The 20,370-nt window shown below is 42.3% G+C and overlaps 1 long non-coding RNA gene across 1 annotated transcript; it reads right to left on the minus strand.

The window, feature by feature from the left end:
- Nucleotides 1–818: 818 nt before the first annotated feature.
- LOC309664784 lies at nucleotides 819–17,747 on the minus strand. The gene is made up of 3 exons (XR_014266043.1): nucleotides 5,833–17,747; nucleotides 993–1,084; nucleotides 819–835 (listed from the first exon to the last, which is right to left on the minus strand). It is a non-coding gene; the product is annotated as an uncharacterized lncRNA (long non-coding RNA).
- Nucleotides 17,748–20,370: the final 2,623 nt, after the last annotated feature.

Below are 20,370 nucleotides of genomic sequence, written 5' to 3' on the forward strand. Positions count from 1 at the left end.
TACTTTACCACAATAAAAAAAAAAATCACAAAAAGTTTGTTCAATAAATAAATCACACTGCACTTAAAAGAGATCTAAAGCCCCACCCCTGGCCTCTTGGACCCTATGTGATCAGGCCTCAGCTCTCCACTCTGATCTTATTTCCCTCCAGCCCTTTCCCCATAATCATTCTACTCTGACCATACTGATCTCCTTTTTTATGCAAATACACCAGACTTGTTCCCTCAAGTTCATTGCAATTGCTTTCCCTGACCACTCCCTTTCAAATTGCTAACCCTACCCCCACCACTCAAATTACTCTCTGTATTAGTTAAAAATAATACCAACTGATGTAACAGATAAAACCCAGAACCTCCAGGGTTTAGAACAGTCCTAAACTGTGTGTGTCAGAATCATCCGGAGGGCTTGTTAAAACCCAGATAGCAGGGCCCACCCCTCCAAGTTTCTGATTCAGTATGTTCAGGGCAGAGCCCAAGAATTTGCATTTATATCACGATCCCAACTGATGCTGATGCTATTGGTCAAAGGACCCTACTCTGAGAAGCACAGGTTTAACAAAATTAAAGTTTATTTCTCACCCACGTAACTATACAATGCAGGCATGCCTAGTAGGGCAGCTTTCCTCCATGCAGTGATCCCGTCCTGTGGCTCCACTATTTTTAACAAAGGATGCCCAAGGTTGTCCTGGGAGTCGTCTCCATCCAAGTCAGCCAAAATGGAAAAGAGCCCAGAGGTCTGCAAGTAGGAAGCTTTTATGGGCCAGGTCTGGAAGTGGCACACATCACTTCTTGCCACATTTCAACAGCCAGAATTCAGTCAAATGGTCACAGCTGAACTGCAAGGAAAGTTGGGAAATATAGTCTATCTTTGTGTCCATGTGGAAGAGTAAATGGGATTGGGGATCAGCCTTATCCAGTGACCTCTTATGCTACCATATTTGTCTTCCTAGCCTTATCTCTACCTGATATTATATCACATATTTATTTACTTACCTTTTCATTGCCTTCCAGGATTAGGATGTAAGCTGCACGAGGGCAGGTGCTCTGTCTTGTCCACCACTGTGTCTTCAGTACCTAGCACAGTACTTGGCACAAAGAAGGCACCAATAATTATTTCTTTAAGTACTAAATGCATCTTTCACAGGATACCCTATCTGATGATCTCCTGTTTACCTTTTCTGTGAGATGTTCCTGAAGCCACATTCCTTTTCTTGCTTATGTCGCTGGGCCCCTGCCATCACAGCAGGCCTATGTTTATGCCAACAGATAGGACCAGTTTTTCCAATAACACTAGGGACGTTGCGGTGCCCCCTCAACTGCTCTGTCCTAAGCATGGCGGTCATGCTATCTTCCATCCCCAATGTCCCTTTCTAGTTTATCCCAGTGGCTTTCTTTGTAAAGGAGAATAAAAAGCCCAAAGGATGTTCATTCCCAGCCAGGCTGAAGACCCATGAGCTGGTCTAGCACAAAACACACTCTAAATAGGGTAATGGTAACTAAGACAAACAGCTGCCCTGTGGGATTTGGACTAGAGGAGTTTGGAAAGTCATTAGCAAGAAATAAAAGAGTAAATATACAGAGTGAAGCCAGCCCACCATGACAGTGAAGTGGGGAGAGTCCAGAGGGAGAGAGTAACTGTCTTGGATCCTCAAAGTCTTCCTGTTTCATCTGCAGGATATCCTTAAAATAAACTCATTTTTTTAAGAGGGTCTAAATGAATCCCTGTTCCCCATTTGGTTATGAGCCTGACTAACTCAAGCCAGCACCTGTTGGCAAAATGGCCAACAGCTCAGTAAGGTGGCTCACTGAGTGGTTGTCACGTTCATGTGCCACTTAAATAGCTCAACAAAGTGACCTGCCCCACCCAGAGATGGCATCTCAGACTGTAACTATAAACAAGTTCAGGCCTCCTCTCCTCACACTAAGAACACTGCAGCAGTTTCTTCACACCCTTGCTTGGCTCTTCTGCACCAGGCCACCAGATCCATCTTTTAGAAAGCACCACTTTCATGCTGTCACTTTCCTGCTCCAAACCCTCCACGGACTACAGAACTGATATTTAATTTGCATGCCTGTGATAGAAATTCTCACAGGGGCTGCATGCCCATTGTCTCACTTAATCCTCAGAACCACCATGCAATTAGGACCTACCATCTTTATTTTGCAGCTCTGGTGATTGGGTCATGTAAAGATTAAATAAATTACCTACCAACCTAAAGCTAAGAACCAGCAGAGTCAAAGGAGAACCCCAGATGTGCCTGTTTCTAAAGTCTCTCCTGTTTACACTACACATTCATTCATTCATTCAAACATATATGTTGCGTGTCAACCACGTGCCAAGAATTGTGCTAGGTACCAGGATGACAATGGATCATTCACGGGAAGACAACTTTAAGAGTACTATGAGCAGAGTTCCCTGTGCTATACAGTAAGGAACTCTGTTCAATGTTCTGTAATAACCTAAATGGGAAAAGAATTTGAAAAAGAATAGATATATGTATATGTATAACTGAATTACTCTGCTGTACACTTGAAACTAACACAACATTGTTAATCAACTATACTCCAATGTAAATTTTTTAAAAAATTAAAAAAAAAAAAAGAACCTTCTTCATAGTGCAGGGACCTCTACTCAATACTCTGTAATGACCTATATGAGAATCTAAAAAAGAGTGGATATGTGTATAGGTATAGCTGATTCACTTTGCTGTACAGCAGAAACTACGCAACATTGTAAATCAACTATACTCCAATAAAAATTAATTTAAAAAAATATTAAAAAAAAGACTGCTATGAGACAATGAAGCATGTTCTGTATTGGATGGGGAACATGGATGCTTAGGAAGTGGGCTGCAGGAGCTCCACGCCTAGCCTGATTGGTCAGGGAAGCCTTCCCCAAGGCAGTGTCACTTGAGTTGAGATCTGAAGGATGAATACGAGTTAACACCTGCTTTTCTTTAGGGAAAGTTATCCTGTGGCAAAGGGGCTGCCTAGTGCCTCATCTCTCACTGTGACTCTCCTAAACTGATGGGCTGCCAGGAAAGAGGGGAGAAGGAGGATGGAAGGGATGAAGAGAGAAACTATAAAACCCTATTGTCAAATGATATTACCAAATATATTTTGTATTTTAACAACTCCTAACCTTTGGGTTTACAACAGTCCCTGTGTAATTTGAAACTAAAATCTATTTCCTTACCCAGCAGCATCTCTTTTTTTTTACACACACACACACACACACACACACACACACACACAGAGATGCACCACTCTCACTCCTGGTCCATTGGCAGTGCTAATTATGTTCTCCATAACACATTCCTGATTGCACAGAATTAAATAAACGTGTGGAGGTGACAGAACAAAACGAAATATATGACTTACTTGACAGACTGATCAGTTTGTTGGGCACAGGGTGAAAACAGCAAATGTTACATATGCAGATTAGGATAAAAGGCCCAATAAAGTCACACGTTTTAAAAGATAAATACAATCAAACTGAAATAATTTTTGCAGCTTCTTCTATTACAAATGTGATCTGAACACACTGTCTTCCTGTTTTTCAGCCTTTCACAGGCTTCTGATTTACCTTCTATTTAAGATTCCACTAAATTAACAGAGAAAACTATTTCGATAGACTATTCATTCTGCATTTGCAATTTGAAGGTTGCTTCACAATCGTAACTTCCACAATAGAATGAAAGTAGAAGGTAGAAACACTTTTACTCTGTAAGAGCTTTACCAAGTAGGGAAGGGACAAAGATGAAAAAACAAATTCTCTATAAGGAGCCGACATAGAAAATCTAGGTGAATAAGCCAGACGATAAACCCAAACTCAATTAGTTGAATTTCATAAAGGAATAAATAGTTGTGACAATGGGATGTCCCCAAACCAGAAAGCCCAACTTGTGGTTGGGTGATGCCTCCCTTAAAAAGTGAAAGCCTTTGTTAACTATAGTCATATGCATGTACACTGTAGCTAGGTGTTCACCAAATCTCACTTCCTTTTTTCCTGGCACCACCTTCCCTTCTCACATTCCCAGCCCCCGCCCTGCAGCTGATCACGTGCGGAACTGAAACTGGGTTCTGGCCAATAATCAATGTGAACGGCATTCCTAGGGGCGTCTGGGACCAGGAATGACTTCAAGGAGCACGGTCATCCCAGCCCTGCACACACATCTGCTCTGACCCGCACGAGACTAAATGGGAGGGAGCAAATGCACGAAGTGACTGAGCTTTGGTGTGCTTTTACAGCAGTGGACCAACCTTAAGTGATACCCACCAGGGGGAGAAAGGAAACAGGGTCCTCCAGAGTAGACTATGATTTTATAGGCCATGAGTGGGTTAGCTGCAGATGTCCTAAATGGTTTCACTGGACACTGATAATGTCCTTCGTGTATCAGTGTCTACAGAATAAAGTCCCAGACCTCTACTATTGGCACCTCACTCTCCATGGCGTCATTCCTGCCTACCTCCTTAACTTCATCTTCAACCGCCATCTATCCTCTGTTAGAACCATCCTGCATCGCATGGGTATACGGAACAAGCCCCAGCTGTACGCCTTTATGCATAATCTCCCGTCTTGAGGCCTGCTCTTCCCCTTTTATCTGCCTCCAAAATCCATAATCATCCTTTCAAGCTAAGTCTGAAACCTGGTCTCCCTAGGAAACATGCTTCTTAAGCTGGGCTAGAGTAAGCCTTGATCAATGTTGCTCAATACTGTTACACGTGGGGGAGCCCAGGTGTACTCTGGAGCAGCGGAGAGGAGATGGGGAGAAAACGTGCTCAAATAATGGACGTTGCCCCCCACACAGTTTTAGTCAAGATGGCCCAGGGATTCAACCCTGGTAAGTTACTGGTTCCTTGCCATGCAACGCTCAGTCTCTCCTTTGCTCAACGCAGCCGCCAGGAGGGGAACGGCGTGGGAAGATAGGAGTAATTTTCATCGTTATTCTCATTTGCCTTTGTCCATTTTCTCACTGCCCCCTTCCTTTCATTTGTATTTTGTCTTAGCTGCCAATTTGGGGCTTAATTGGTAGAATACAGAGAAGCTGAAGTAAAACAAAGCTCAGTAGAAAAATATAAAGAGAAAAGGAACAAAAAAAAAAAGGGAAGGCATGAATGGCAGCCTTGACTCTAACCATAATTAGAGAAGCAGGTTGGTGTGGCACCGGAACATACATGACCTCCCAGTGAAGGAGACTCACGGTTCATTTACTGCTCCATTTTCTCACAGCACAGATAATTTACCTGTGTGATGATTGCATCCTGCCCCCGGGCTCTCAGCAACTCTTCCCTACCTACCGTTGTATCTCGAATTTGGGAAATGTGTCTGCATTCAGACAAAATGCTGAAGATAACTTGGGAGGCAAGGAAATCTCATTTGCCCTCCAATGCAGTGGCAGACTTGGGTTCAATCTATGCAAGTCAATTGGTAGATTTGCGCAAGTCTTGTAATTAGAGATATTCGGATAGCGGGCACAGGTTCCGTTTGTATTCCAGGTTTAAAAAAAAAAAAAATCAATGTCCACACACAGGAAAAAAACTGAGCACTTATTCTGAAGCCACAAATTGCAGCAGGGCCCTGCACAGAAAACCAGAGGGGCTGTAAGTCAGTGCAAAACTACCACCTCATGAAGAAGAATGATTAGAAGGAATGGGCAGAACTTTCACCTCCAGGTCACAAGCTCAAAATGCAGCCCAGCCCTGCCTGTATGATGTTTATAAACCACTGACAGTCCATGTGAAAAGAGCTGGCTCGAAGACTATATTTTTACCAGAAATCATCGTTCAGCTGAGAGGCTGAAAAACAGTAGGATCCCCCAAATGAACTCACCTACTCAGCTCCTAAAGGTGTATTCCAGCTGGCACGGCACAGTCAAATTGCACACTGCATAAAGTTCATTTCCAGAGTTCCTGAGCCAGCTCTGTGGCAGCGGACCCTGGAAAGGTGAGACTTTCAGACGGGAATTCAGTTCACAGTGCTCGCCTCACCTCCGGACTTTCAGTCACGGAGTCAGAAACAGGGAACAGAAAACACAAAGGCAAGGCTTAATCTCCTTCCTCTGGGCTCCCAGGGCTCAAATTCCTCTGGAGTACCAAGTCTAACTAGCACCTACCAACTAGATCTAAAGATGAAGGATGATGGAATAATTTTTAAGCTTTGTTTAAATAAGAAACTAATATTTATTAAACCATAACCATGTGACAGGCACTCTCTGAAGTGCTTTCCTAGACTTTATTCATTCTACAAACATTTAATTCAGAGCCACTAAGCAAAAGAAGAAAAATTAAAAACTGGGATTCATGGATGAGGGAATAGACTCCTTGATGCAAAGGAATCCGCAGGCATCTTTACTCCTAAAGGTTGTGTGGCAATTGTTACCTTTGTCTCACTCCAAAGAGCATTCTAGGCAACTGAGAGTTAGGTGGTATCACCATCACCATCACCACCACCACCATCATCATCACCATCATGCCCGTTTTACAGAGTGGAGATTAGGCCGAAAGAATAGAAGTACAATGCCCAAGATCACACAGCTAGAAAGTGGAAGAGCCCGTAACTCAACACAGACGTCAAGCCACTGCTTTCTGCTTTATAACATGCCACCTCTTACTATGGTTCAGAAATGCTTTCTCCTAGCCCAGGTTTACCCAAGAGCCAGGCTAGACCAAAATGGAGATAGTAGGATACCTGGTACTGTTCTAAAAACCAGAGTAAAAGAAAAAATCGCTTTTTTTTTTTTCCTTTCAGCATGACAACCTGAATCACCCAAACTGGGCAGCGCTAGCTCTGGGAATACCAAGTCCTCTGGCCCTAAGACTTAGTTTTCACGTGGGATTCAAAATTATTAGCAAACATTTCACAATATACAAAGCATAATCAGAACACTGCAATCTTGCTATGTGAGTGGCCAAGAAGAAATGTCCTTTCCTTTTGAGAAAGTCCAAGGAAGAGAAGCTGTGTGGCAGGGTGGAGAGGGCCTAGTAGCTGCATCAAGCAGATCTCAGATTGAATCCTGTACCCACCACCCCTGGCTGCTTCCCCAAGTCTGGGCATAGTAATAACAGTGTCCACAAGTGTGGATGGGTGGTAATAAAGCCCACTTTGCAAGACTGTTGACCAAATGCCTGTAATGCACTGAGAAGCATCCCAGAACATGGGGAGGACCCAATAACTGGATACCATGATCTTTTTGCTAGTCACTGGTCCTAAGCCTCTGGGAATTGCTATGCAAAAGAAGAGCAATTTTACAGCATGTTCCACAGAATTCCCTGTTCTAACTACCCAGAAACAGCATAGCGCTCACCTCTTGAGGCACACACACCCCTGTTGCCTCTGAGCATTCACTCACTGTGCATTTCTAGGGCCAACCATAAAGGCTAAAAAACCCTCAGAAGTCACAGAGACATTTTTTATAGAGTGCGATTCCCTGACCCAAATCAGTCTTTTTGCCTTTGAATCAGTTTATGCTACCAGTTATTTAGCAGATTGATTGCTGCTATGGCAACTGCACATCCCTCTGCACAGACACAGGCAGAAGTCCTTGATACAATCCTGGCTTAGTCTCTCTGGCTGCATTCAGCCCATGCCAAAAATTAGAGAATATTGGGAAAATTAATTGCCTTCTGCACTATAGGCACTGGGGCTGCATTGTGCTGCAAAGAACAAACGAAGTCTGATGTTTGTCCTTCTCGCCTAGCGGCCCACAAAGAGGGAGAACCGAAGTCCCCAGCCGGGCTCTGGCCACACTGCTCACCTTTGGTTTCCACGGTTTCTGCCAAGTATTAGTGCAAGATGTACCCAGAGACTGCAAAGGCCATTTGGCAGTGCTGTGGTCTTTCAGGAAAGCTTTCCACTTACGGTAGGAAAAGAACAGGCTTCTCCTTGTGTCATAAAGAGCTGGATACAGATTCTGAGTACCACTTCCCGGCTGCATGACCCTGGGCAAATCCCTTAAACCCTAAAACTTCAGTTTCCTCATCTATGACAAGAAATTAAGAATAGTCTCTCTTCCCCCCCTGGTTGTTACCAATATGGTATGAAACCACAACCCTGGCACTAGATGGAATCTGATAGCTCTCAGTTCATTCTTCCTTCTTACCTTCCCTCTTTGGTTTTCTTTAATTTTTTTTAATCTGTTCTGCCTGATGAGCAAGAGAGATGATTAGGCTCATTAGGAGCTGATTCTATGCAGTCCTCTAAACATTTCTGATTTGAAAGCTTGAGCCTCAAGTTCTGCTAAGTGTGTCAAATTTTCTTTACGATACAGGTCAGTGTTTTAGGCTAGTTCCAACTCCAAAGGACAGGCTGGATCCTCCAAGCGAGGTTTGCTCTGTCCTGTCCTGTCACCTCCAGTGTCTCCCCTTATCCACCAGATCAACCTTCTTTAAAAATGGAAATTTGCCAGCATGAATGAAGCTGGAAAGCTAGAGTGTAAATATGGAATGGTACCCTTCCCTAAAAGAGCCCCTCATCTCACAGATTCTGGGAGTGGCTGAGGCTGTGATCTCCGTTTGCTGAGGAACCCGTGTTATTAGCAGCCATGCTACGTCTGTATCTGGAGGTGCCTGGAGCACTTACAGAAATTCTTTTCAACCATATGTTGTTTTTCTGTTTTAACACTCTGTATGTATATGTAATTTGCATAAATACAAAAATAAATAGCTGTCCTGTGTTTCTCTGAAGGTTGTAAACCCCAAAGAAAGAGGTAGCAATCTTCCCATATACTGGCCTTAATGACACAGCACTTGATATGCAGTGATCAGTAATGTGGCCCAAACTGACTTTGAGATTTAATAGTTAATAATTTGTGATGCGAATATTCTCACTTTATGTTCTTTCTATCAGCAAGGATGAGAAAGAATGGTGCAATCAGATGTAAGACCAGAAGCATCACCACATCATAAACCAATACCACTATCATCAGCTCCCTCTGAAGATCCCAGGATTCAGGGCCAGTTTGTGATAAAACAGTTCATATAAAGCTTTGGTTTGTTCACAGGGTATAAGCAGAGACAACTGGTGACCTGGGACAACAACATAAAGTCAGAGAGACCTGGGTTTTGGATTCTAAGCCTTTCTAAGTCTCAGGTTCATCTTCTTTAGAACTGATAACATGTGTATTATCTACCCGGCAAGGCTAAGGGTGCACACTCTGCAGTTAAGAGTATCTGGGTTGGACTCCTGAGCCGACCTCTTAGAGCCAAGTGACCCTGAACAAAGTGTCTTTACCTCTCTACGCTCCGGGCTCCTCATCGGAGGATTGGACGTGATCACAGCGCTACCTCACAGAGCTACTGTGAAGGTGAATTCCGACGACCTACGTGAAGTGCTTAGCGCAGGCCTGACGCACGGGAGAGCTCAATAAATGTAGCTCACAGGAGTCACCGCAGGAGGAGTGAATGACATACAGCCAGGAGAAGCCTGGCTCTGAGTAGGTTTTTTAAAAAATGGAAACTTCAAACAACTGAAAATTGTGCCGTCAAGAAAATTCCCCAGATACCACTGCAAACCTCTTTAGAATCAAAAAGTTGGATAGGCTCCCATTATGATAAGAAAGGAACCCTCATAAATCCATCTTCTCATTGAAATTGTTTCAGCATTCAGAGCAGGAAGGGGAGAGCAGGGCCTGGCCTGTGGGCAGCCTCTCTGTTCGGAAATGATCCTGCCAGATCACACAAACCAGGGGCTTTCTGCACGCTCCTCAGCCCCGGGAGGGCGCGATTACTGGCTGCCACCAAGGATGGGGAAGAGAGGAAACAAAAAGCCAATTTTTAAATGAATCGGTGTAACAGGACAGGGACCCCAAACCCCTCCCCCAAAACCCCATCAACTGACAAGTTGACCAACCACCCCCTGAGAGCAACGGGGAAGTTTACTTTAACAAAGGGGTCATTTCTGAGGCCAGTAAGGCAGTTCCATAAGAGGTAAGGCAATAAATAAAAGAATGATTTTTATAGACACCTAGCATAGATCAGATTGCTGGTCATGCTTTTTGTTTTGTTTTGTTTCTTCAAAGATACATCCACACACCTTTGGCAGTGTTATCCTCAAAGGACTAGATGTTACTTCTAAGCTGCAAGACCTCAGGCGCTATCTGTCCTCACCCACACCCAACTGTCTACCATCTTCAGCACCAAACATTCCCCTGAAGACAAAAACGGCCCTTCAGTTCCTGGGTCGTTTAAACTGAAAAACCAGTTGAAGTGCCATTCCCAAAATAAAACAGAAACATGGCCACTGGCATGAAATATTTACAGCTGTGAGATGAAAAAAAAAAAAAAAAAAAAAAAAGCATCCCTTGACCTGGTAGGCAGGGGAATGATGCAGTTACACAAACAGGAGAGAAGCGCTTTACCCCGACACTGTTCTCTCTTCTGGAATCCCGACATGCAGCCGTCACATAAGCCAGACCCAGGAGTTGTCTTCAGCTGCTTCCTTCCCTCCCCACTACATCCAGTCACTGACTTGGTTCCATCTAGTCCATGACTGCCCTCCAGCTCAGGTGTCTGTGCCCTGCTTGCCTATGGGATGCCCTCCACAGTTCAGTGCCTCGTGTCTCACCGCCGACCGACCCAGCCACCTCCCCCACTGGTCTTCCTCCATCCTACATCTCCCTCTCTGCGATGGCTTCTCACACTGCCACAGCGTCACTTCAAAGGTCCTTCAAGATCAAGCCCCTACCTACATCTCCAGTTTTATCCTTTGCCCAGCCCCAAACCCCCTCCCAGCCCACCATACCCTATTCCTCCTGAGACACGTCGTATGTGTGTGTACTTTCATGCTGCGGGGCATGCTTTTCTCTCTGCATGGTTATCTCAGTCCTGACACACCCTCCTCCTCATCCTTCAATGCTCAGCTTTTCTCTTCTTTATCATTTCTGGATTCCCCCAGTTAGGTTAGTGGCTCCCTGCACTGTGCTCACTTTGTCCGTTTATGCACTTTCATTATAGCATGTTTCAGACTGTATGGCAATCGTTTATACATCCACTCCTGTTCTTTGTTCTTTATGTGATGGTCAGTCAGGAGAGGCTCAGGAAAACTAAGGTGATTATACTTACAAGACCCAGAAACAGGAGGCACCATGTGCTGCATAGGGTCTCAGGGGGGAGCACTGGGTGTCGGTCAGGAGGCAGAAGACAGGAGGAAGAAACAGTCTAGAACAGAGTCTTAACTGGGGGTTTCCTCAGGAAAGGCAAGGCAGGGCAAACATTTTAGGATTGGCTAGTTTGAACAGTATCTTCAGGCTTTAAGCTATACGGCAGTCCCTAGTTGTCTGGTAGGGGGCTCTGGGATGATTAGGGTAGGAGAATATTGCATCCTGGGGTGTCCAGGTCAGATGGAGGAGGTATGGCTCTGGATTGGTTAGTCTGCTTTATCAAAGGCATGTTCCCGGCTGAGCCCTTTGCTATCTCTAAGAATTGGCTAGTCCCTGAAGGGCTAGTCTCTCTCCAGCCAGAAGGGTTTTTAAGATGTCAAAATATCATAATATATAGAAAATTAAAAATATAAACAGTACAACTCCCAACCCCCAAGCTAAAACCTGGGCTCTTCCCTACTAGATGCTAGGCCCTGGGCTTCTAGCAGCGCGTCTAGAAGGGCTTGTATTCCACTGATACACTGATACGTACTAGTTTACTGGTTTTCTACAGCTGGTTCTTTCTGATTAGTCAATGTCCTTCCCATACTGGTTAGTAAATATTTTGAATATCATCCCAGATTACAACTGCCTTATATCTGTTATCACAGCCTTGTGAGGCATGTACTATTATCCACATTTTAGAAATCCACAAACTAGTCTCAGAGATGTTAAATAACATGCCCAAATCACAGAGTACTAGTAAATAGCAGAGCCAGAATGGGACGCTACGTTCGCCCATGCCAGAACCCGTGTTCTTTCCTCTCCATCACATTGCCTCTTTGCTTTTTTTTCTTCTAGATTCAGGCATCCAGAACAGTGCATAGTATCCAGTAGGCCTTCATTAAACAATTTAATGAATTCAGGTATAAGTAGCAGTGAAATCAAATATTTCTTTGATTTCTTTGAAAATCAAACTTTTCCCACAGCTGATCTACTCAATGGAACAAAAAGGTGGGAAGTCCATACCTCCATTTTAACCAAAAGACATCTCACAGTAAGAACTGCTTACTTCATCAAAATGCAATATATTCTTACCAATAGGAGCGCTTTCATGACAATAGTTACTTCTAGAGTGCCTGCAGTGGAGCGTGCCCTGTGCTAAGAGTCTCATGTTCATTATCTCATTTCATTTTCCTACTAACTCTGCAAGTCAGAAACTATATCTTTATCCTCATTTTCCATGAGGAACCAGAGGCTCAGAAAGGGTATGTAATATGACTAAGGGTTCAGAGCTGGTAAATGGCAGAGCAGGGATCAAAAGCAAGGTCAGACTCTCCAAAATACTTGCCCTTTCCACTCTGCCACAACCGATTTCTTTCACAGCCATGTATCATTTGCGGGATGAGTGTATAGGGCAGGAAATGGGACTTCTTACTACCTGGAGGTCTCCAAGACAAAAAGGTGCTACATCAACACTAAGTAGCCTTGTCGGTAATGGATTACTGTGGCTTCCGTCTTCCGGGCCCAATGGGAGGCTTGGTCATGGGCTCAGGACACATCTCCTGCTGGAATCTTATTAGTGCTTCCTCTGCACAGATAAGAACTGGTGTATTGTGTTAAATTGACTGACACAAACAACCATGCTTTATCCAGAAATAGAAAATGCAATTTTCTTTGGCAGAATAGAACGCAGGAAGTGGTGGGGTTGAAATGTCATGCATGGAACAAAGGTTTGGCAGAGGAGAACGGTTAAAGTCAATCCCCTACAGGGGGAAAAAACCAAAGGTCTACAGTAGTCTATAGCAATTATCCACCCAAAGTCACACTATAGAATTGGGAGCCACTGCTACTTAAAACTCTTTAAAAAAAGGAAAGAAAGAACATTCCCCCACCCCATAATGTTAATGTTTTATATACATGAATCATTTGGAAAGATCATAGATACACTGCTGAAAATAAAAGAGAAAACACCATCGACATATTCTCATCTCTACTGGTAGGAAATGACCTTTTCATATAAAAATAAAGTAGGGAGAAGCCAAAACTGCTCCCTAAACACAAACCACCACGAGCGTATTACTACTCTGACATGTATGCCAGAGGAAACTAGAATTGAAGTTAAAAATGAAGGATTATCCATCACTCATATCCTCTGGTCAGTAACCTTATCTTCAAGTGTAATGTCCACTCACATTGCTACAGTTTCACAAATCTCAAATCACTGTATGACTTTTCTGGGATTATTTCGGGGTTTGTTTGTTTGTTTTTTCTGCAGCAAGGTTTTCCTATTACTTTCTACCTAAGATTATAAATCTTCCAGTTCCTACAACTGATGTTTTGTCCCAATCCCCATATTGTTTTTAATTCCATGACACTCTCCATTCAGACCAAGGGGAAATTGTTAACAGGAAACATAAAACAAAGACAGCAGAATACTGGTTTTTAGGGTCAAATACAAAGATATGGAATAAAATAGAAAGATTTAACAAATATAGTTCATCAAGGAACAGTCAAGAAAGTACGAAAGAACAAATGCTCTGCCTCTGAGAAGAGACCCTGCATTCTGTCCGCTTGGCCAAGTCCAGGGAAAGACCAGATGGTTTATGGAGACCCTGTTTCCTGTTCAACTGAAGACAGAAGAAAGTATGTACATCATAGCAAAAGAGATGAGAATTAGAGATTGGCCTTTCATTTATCGATTTGTTTGTTGGTTTGGTTGGTTTATGTAACACAAGATGGCAAATAGAAGTATTAAGTACAAACAGTGAGGAAATCATTTAAAAGCAAAGATATATGTGGCATGGTTTAGCCTTGATTAGACATGGAAGCAGAAAGATTAGGGTAAGAAAATAAACTGGGTCTAAGTTTCACAGAGTCAAATAGGTCCTCCTCCCTGATAACCTACATATAGTGTGATTTTAATAGTGATTTCCCACATCTAAAGCCTTTTCTTTGCTGGGTCTCCTCCGAAAAGTCACTTCTATTAAATATAGATTTGGTTTCTAAGTTACTTCCAGCTCATGTTCTCAATTCCTTTTTGTCTTGAACAAGTCATACCACACCTTCTGAGTATTAACTGTCCCCAGGAGCCCATGTCCCTGACTTAATATGTTGTGAATGAGAGACAAGGACTATAAGGTGTCCTGACTTCTCAGAAAAATTAGTCTATAAAAATTGTAGAGTTTTAATACAGATAAAAGAATTTTACCATTTAAGTGGGATGAATCTTAGAGAATTTGAGTTTGCTTTTGGAAGGAAAATGCTACAAAGATGATACTGATGAGAAAAGAGCATAGCTGCATTGCCTTGAGCAAGTCGCTATATTCTCTTGGTGTCTCAATTTGCTCATCTGTAAGATGGAGGGGTTCCCAAAGTTAACAGAAGGAAAGAAATCATAAAGATCAGATCAGAAATAAATGAAAAAGAAATGAAGGAAACAATAGCAAAGATCAATAAAATTAAAAGCTGGTTATTTCAGAAGATAAACAAAATTGATAAACCATTACCCAGACTCATCAAGAAAAAAAGGGAGAAGATTCAAATCAACAGAATTAGAAATGAAAAAGGAGAAGTAACAACTGACACCACAGAAATACAAAGGATCATGAAAGATTACTACAAGCAACTATATGCCAATAAAATGGACAACCTGGAAGAAATGGACAAATTCTTAGAAAAGCACAACCTTCCCAGACTGAACCAGGAACAAACAGAAAACATACACAGACCAATCACAAGCACGGAAATCGAAACTGTGATTAAAAATCTTCCAATATGGGGAGGGGGAAGGGTAAGATGTGACAAAGTGAGAGAGTGGCATGGACATATATACACTACCAAACGTAAAATAGATAGCTAGTGGGAAGCAACCGCATAGGACAGGGAGATAAGCTCTGTGCTTTGTGACCACCTAGAGAGGTGGGATAGGGAGGGTGGGAGGGAGGGAGATGCAAGAGGGAAGAGATATGGGAACATATGTATACGTATAACTGATTCATTTTGTTATAAAGCAGAAACTAACACACCACTGTAAAGCAATTATACTCCAATAAAGATGTTTAAAAAAATGGTAAATTTTGTGTTATAGATATTTTACCTCAATAAAAGGAAAAAACCCTCCTAAAAGAAAAAAAAAAATCTTCCAACAAACAAAAGCCCAGGATCAGATGGCTCCACAGGCAAATTCTATCAAACATTTAGAGAAGAGCTAACACCTATCCTTCTCAAACTCTTCCAAAATATAGCAGAGGGAGGAACACTCCCAAACTCATTCTACGAGGCCACCATCACCCTGATACCAAAGCCAGACAAAGATGTCACAAAAAAAGAAAACAACAGGCCAAAATCACTGATGAACATAGATGCAAAAATCCTCAACAAAATACTAGCCAACAGAATCCAACAGCATATTAAAAGGATCACACACCATGATCCAGAGGGGTTTATCCCAGGAATACAAGGATTCTTCAATATATGCAAATCAATCAATGTGATACACCATATTAACAAACAGAAAGAGAAAAACCATATGATCATCTGAATAGATGCAGAAAAAGCTTTCGACAAAATTCAACACCCATTTATGATTAAAAACTCTCCAGAAAGTAGGCATAGAGGGAACTTATCTCAACATAATAAAGGCCATATATGACAAACACACAGCCAACATCATTCTTGATGTGAAAAACTGAAACCATTTCCACTAAGATCAGGAACAAGACAAGGTTGCCCACTCTCACCACTATTATTCAACATAGTTTTGGAAGTTTTAGCCACAGCAATCAGAGACAAAAAAATAAAAGGAATCCAAATTGGAAAAGAAGAAGTAAAGCTGTCACTGTTTGCAGATGACATGATACCATACTTAGAGAATCCTAAAGATACTACCAGAAAACTACTAGAGCTAATCAATGAATTTGGTAAAGTAGCAGGATACAAAATTAATGCACAGAAATCTCTTGCATTCCTATACACTAACGAAAAATCTGAAAGAGGAATTAAGGAAACACTCCCATTTACCACTGCAAAAAAAGAATAAAATACCTAGGAATAAACCTACCTAAAGAGACAAAAGACCTGTATGCAGAAAACTATAAGACCCTGATGAAAGAGATTAAAGATGATACAAACAAATGGAAAGATATACCATGTTCTTGGACTGGAAGAATCAATATTGTGAAAATGACTATACTACCCAAAGCAATCTGCAGATTCAATGCAATCCCTATCAAACTACCAATGGCATTTTTCACAGAACTAGAACAAAAAATTTCACAATTTGTATGGAAACACAAAAGACCCCGAATAGCCAAAGCAATCTTGAGAAAGAAAAATGGAGCTGGAGGAATCAGGCTCCCTGACTTCAGACTATACTACAAAGCTACAATAATCAAGACAATATGGTACTGGCACAAAAAACAGGAATATAGATCAATGGAACAGGATAGAAAGCCCAGATATAAACCCATGCACATATGGCCACCTTATCTTTGATAAAGGAGGCAAGAATATACAATGGAGAAAAGACAGCCTCTTCAATAAGTGGTGCTGGGAAAACTGGACAACTACATGTAAAAGAATGAAATTAGAACACTTCCTAGCACCATACACAAAAATAAACTCAAAATGGATTAAAGACCTAAATGTAAGGCCAGACACTATAAAACTCTTAGAGGAAAACATAGGTAGAACACTCTACGACATAAACCACGGCAAGATCCTTTTTGACCCACCTCCTAGAGAAATGGAAATAAAAACAAAAATAAACAAATGGGACCTAATGAAACTTAAAAGCTTTTGCACAGCAAAGGAAACCATAAATAAGATGAAAAGACAACCCTCAGCATGGGAGAAAATATTTGCAAATGAAGCAATTGACGAAGGATTAATCTCCAAAATATACAAGCAGCTCATGCAGCTCAATATCCAGAAAACAAACAACCCAATCCAAAAATGGGCAGAAGACCTAAATAGACATTTCTCCAAAGAAGATATACAGATTGCCAATAAACACATGAAAGGATGCTCAACATCACTAATCATTAGAGAAATGCAAATCAAAACTACAATGAGGTATCACCTGACACCGGTCAGAATGGCCATCATCAAAAATCTACAAACAATAAATGCTGGAGAGGGTGTGGAGAAAAGGGAACCCTCTTGCACTGTTGGTAGGTATGTAAATTGATACAGCCACTATGGAGAACAGTATGGACATTCCTTAAAAAACTAGAAACAGAACTACCATATGACCCAGCAATCCCACTACTGGGCATATACCCTGAGAAAACCATAATTCATAAACAGTCATGTACCACAGTGTTCATTGCAGCTCTATTTACAATAGCCAGGACATGGAAGCAACCTAAGTGCCCTTCGACAGATGAATGGATAAAGAAGATGTGGCACATATATACAACGGCATATTACTCAGCCATAAAAAGAAACGAAATTGAGTTATCTGTAGTGAGGTGGATGGACCTAGAGACTGTCATACAGAGTGAAGTAAGTCAGAAAGAGAAAAACAAATACCATATGCTAACACATATATATGGAATCTAAAAAAAAAAAAAAATGGTCTGAAGAACCTAGCAGCAGGACAGGAATAAAGACGCAGACGTAGAGAATGGACTTGAGGACACGGGGAGGGGGAAGGGTAAGCTGGGATGAAGTGAGAGAGTGGTGGCATGGACATGTATACACGACCAAATGTAAAATAGATAGCTAGTGGGAAGCAGCTGCATAGCACAGGGAGATCAACTCAGTGCTTTGTGTCTACCTAGAGGGGTGGGATAGGGAGGGTGGGAGGGAGATGCAAGAGGGAGGGGATATGGAAATATACGTATACATATAGCTGATTCACTTTGTTATACAGCAGAAACTAACACACCATTGTAAAGCAATTATACTCCAATAAAGATGTTCTAAAAAAAAAAAAGATGGACAGGTTCAGTTGTATGAGTACCCCTAAGTCTCTTTCTGGTTATAACATGTATGAATTAAATCAAAGCTAAAATTAGAACTTAGAGTTTAAGCTTTTTAGTTGTCTGCTTAGGACATTTTAAAGAGCTGTTTTCTCTTTGGAATTGCTGTATGTGCCTGAGAGATAAATTTAAAATTCAGGAGAGAAAACTGTCTCTTCCTTGCTTTTCCCCCGGCCCCAGTCCAGCTGTTGGATAATAAAAGCCAACAAGATAGGGAAGGTCCAAGGCAGACCCTTTTTCTGGCCTCTCCATTCAATGGACTCTCAGAATTATTCTGGTTTCTGAATAAGATGATTCTTTCTTTCACCTCCAACACTTATCTTTCTGGTCAACCATTAAAAGGGATGAAGCAAAAGCACTGCCCAGCAAGAAACTCCTGCAGCTGGCAGAAATGAAAAGCAAAGATCTTCCCTCACAGGTCAAATCTAACTGACACAACACAGATAATGCTGAGCTGCGAGAGAAAAGGCAGACTCACAAGCAGTTGACACTACAGAGAAAACTATTTTGAGTTCCTTTCACCAAAAACTGTAACATATTCGTGCTTTGTTATCAGAGCCTCCTGGAACTTGCTGGCTTTTCTTTATTAATAATATTATTACTGAAAGATTTGTTTTCAACTTGCTAATCAACTATTCCCTGATTAGCTGGAATATTCTTGCTCTTTTCAAAACCTGCTGTCATACTATAGTGCTCCATCTGAGCCCTGGGGGCAGCCTGAAACAAACAGCTTCTTTTTCTCATTGTGGTCCAGGAGAGTTGAAGAGCCCACCTGAACAGAGCTGGAGTTATGTGAAAAGTCTCCTGTTTCCTTGGAGCCCCAGGGCTGTTTCAGAGAGAAAGTGACCTAGGATCTGCCACTTGGCATACAGCGTGCTGTTGAAAGCATACAGGGCTTGCCCAGAACTGGCTTCCCCCTCACAGTCCGGCTCAAAATTTCCGTTCCCATTTCTGGGAACAGAAATGCCTGTGTGGCCAACGGAAGCATCGGCTTTCGCACTGCAGGCTTCTTCAGCAGCTGGGGACAGAGTGATACTCAGAGAGCTTGCACGAAAGGAAAAAACTCTACACCCATATCTCAAAGTTTCAGTGGAAGAGAGGCACACCGGTGGACACCACTGAAGGAACATGGTCGAGGGTATAGAACTGGGAAACTCGATCCTCAAAGCAGGAGACGTTTTAAATGAGGGAGACTGGAGTGGCCTAGAAATTCTTTGGAAATTCGGGAGAGTGGCCACCCTCCTTCCTGGTCCAAGAAATTGGGGGTTGATGGGAAGACCAACCTTCATGGCAGAACAATTTGGCAGAAACTATCCTGAGGAAGATGAAGATCTTAAATTCTTGCTGAATAGCATTTTGATAAAAGGTTGGGGGTGTAAGTAATTGTTAACAAAGCAAGGAAACGTTTCTGAGTGCACAATGGAAAAAATCCAGAGGAGCTTTACTATTTGGAGGAACCAGAGGTAAGGAATGGTGGAGTAATCAGGGAATTTGGGCTTTAGAGAGGATAGACAATTTGACAGGAATGGAAGGGCATGGCTTGTTGGAAGTGACTAGCTTAACTGGCTTAACTTTGGCCAATAAGCTAAACTTTCCAAAGTTCAAGAGAGAGAGAGTGGGAACTGCCATGCATTGGAAGTATATGCACTTGCAGGGGCAGAAAAGAGGTCTGTGGTTCACTCTTAGAGAAAATAAAACACTACTTGGGGTTGGAAGATGACCCTGCACATAAACCCGTAAATCGTACATAAAACTAGAGTCCCTGTTTGTGCTGAGCCCTCCATGCCGGCTGCTGTGGGGCCTGGCGCGTGGTTAGGAAATGGGGTCCATGAACTCCGTCAAGGGGTTATAAAGATCGAACATGCTGCTCCTCCTGGGGAATATAAAATCATAAATTCTAACCTGGATGGAATTCTGCATTCAATAAACTTTCAACATGCTTTAGTAGAATGAGTAACAACCTGGGAGTCAGAAGACTTGAATTCTGGTCCCAGCACCCCATTCACCCTTGAAGGAGAAGATTCCCAAATTCAGTGCTGGCACTTCCTCCCCTCTCTGCTCCTCCACAAGTTGATTTCTGCTTCCACCCTTCTGACAAATCTACTCAAGTGAAGGTCACCAGTGACTCCTTCCTGCCACGTTTGCCATCAATGGATATTTTTAGTCTTAACATGGGACCCTTTCCTCCTTTGGTTTCCCATGAACCAAGTTTACCTGTTTCTCCTCCACTGGAACCACTCCCCAGTACTAAATTCTGGTAATGCAGGACCCATCACTCAATCATCTTCGTACCTCAGGCAAGAGTGA

Source organism: Balaenoptera physalus (assembly GCF_965194825.1).
Source record: "Balaenoptera physalus genome assembly, chromosome: 7".
Taxonomy (NCBI): Eukaryota; Metazoa; Chordata; class Mammalia; order Artiodactyla; family Balaenopteridae; genus Balaenoptera; species Balaenoptera physalus.